We start from the raw sequence: 1743 nt of genomic DNA, 5'->3' as shown, positions 1-1743 counted from the left end.
ACGGTACTCAGCCCGCTTGAACTTGCACTTGTCCACCACCCGCGCCCCCGTGATCACGCTTCCGTCCTCCAGCGTCTCCCCAATCAAGGCCAGGACGGTGCTCGTCCACATCCGGTCCAAGCTTGGCAGGTCGAAGTCTCGCCGGCACTCCCAATGCCCCCCCTTCAGGTTCAGTGCGTCTTCCCATTCTGGCTTCACGCCCTGGGAGTGCATGCGAGGGATGGAAGGGACCGTTGCATGAGCTCAACGGCTGTAAGCACGCACTTGCGGGAGAGTAAAAGAGGAAGAGAAGCCGACATCCCATGTTCCACGCGGCACTAGTAGCCCGACAGGGTACGCCGAGCGTCCTCGTCCACTCGTGGCTGTCAAACGTACCTTCTTAAACAGTCCAAACGCCTCCAGGTTCTTTCCGTCCAGCTTACGTCTCGACAATTGTGCGGGTTGAGAGCCGGGGACCATTTCAGTGAAGACGTCGCTAGGCTTGGGTAGGTGGTAAAAGTAGGTCCAGAACCCTTCGACGGTCGAAAACTCGCACAACGCTTGGTACGCCTCCTTCCCGTAGCTCTCTAGAGCTTGTGTTACTGTCGGGTAATGAAGATAAAGCTGCCAGGGTTGCTGCAAGGGGTGGTCCTGCCCGTTAGTGCTACTAATGCTGCTGCTACTGCTGCTTGTTGTTCCATTGTCCATGACGTCGTCTGTACAAGTCCACGCAGCAGCAAGGTCACAAATGCTCCCCACTTTGTCTGGCACCACACCTGGTAGCCTATGGTGGTCGGGAAGGTGCTCCAAAATGAAAAACTGGCGCATGGTATTGAGGACATGCTTTATTGGAGAGCTCGTCCTATCTTCTCAGTGACGATTGTCGCCACTCCCTTGAGCCCGGCCCGATTTCCGTGCAAATGACACCATCCGGCCTTGACCGGTGCGACATATGTGCCCTACCCTCTATGTTTATCCTACGTGCACTCCGCACAGGTCCTGTCTGGCCGCTTCAAGCCATTTATTACGGTTTTTCCATCACTCGTCTCAGCCTCGCTAGTCTACAGCAGCAGCCCTCGCCCAAGAATACACTCCGACTTTGGAAGCGCCATCCAGCCCGTTTGCACGGCCGCACACGGATGGTTTCTCTATCCATGTGCGTACTATGTCCGCTTCTTCTCCTGGTCGTCTTTCTGTCAAGTCTTGAAAGGATACAAGCAGCGCGTGGTCCCTCCAAAGCCCCGGACTTCAATTTTGTGGACGGGTAAGTCGTCCCAAAGGGGAAATGGGCATGCTGCCTGCAACTTGTCTGCGGTCGTATGCTCCTCATGATGAGTGGCGTACCGCTATCGGCCGCGATCAAGGCAGGACATGGCATCGAAGGACGAGCATACCGCCAGAGGAAGTTATTTCCCTGACTTTCTCATATCCCTCTGCCGTATTCCCACTGCTCCTAGGCTCCAAACCCTCTTTTTCGCCCTTTGTTCCGGCGAGCTGCGCACACGTAGGGGTATGGAACGGCACCTGGACCTCATCTTGTCGTTTATCTCAATGGGACTCTCCATGGGGATTATTGCAGGCGCCTGCTTCCTGAAGATTCCTCAGCTCCTTACCATCTTGAAGCATCAGGTGAGGCAGAAGGTTGGGGAGGGCTGATAGGCTGCCAGATTTACTCGCATCTGCGTTTCAGGAACGCTCTTTCATCAATCTCCTAGCTCCCTTGCTTCATTCCGTGTCAGGCTCTCCCCTCCTTTCTCCCTCCCT

The sequence above is a fragment of the Nannochloropsis gaditana genome (assembly GCF_000240725.1).
Source record: "Nannochloropsis gaditana CCMP526 unplaced genomic scaffold scaffold121, whole genome shotgun sequence".
Lineage (NCBI taxonomy): Eukaryota > Eustigmatophyceae > Eustigmatales > Monodopsidaceae > Microchloropsis > Microchloropsis gaditana.
This window is presented reverse-complemented; position numbering follows the sequence as displayed.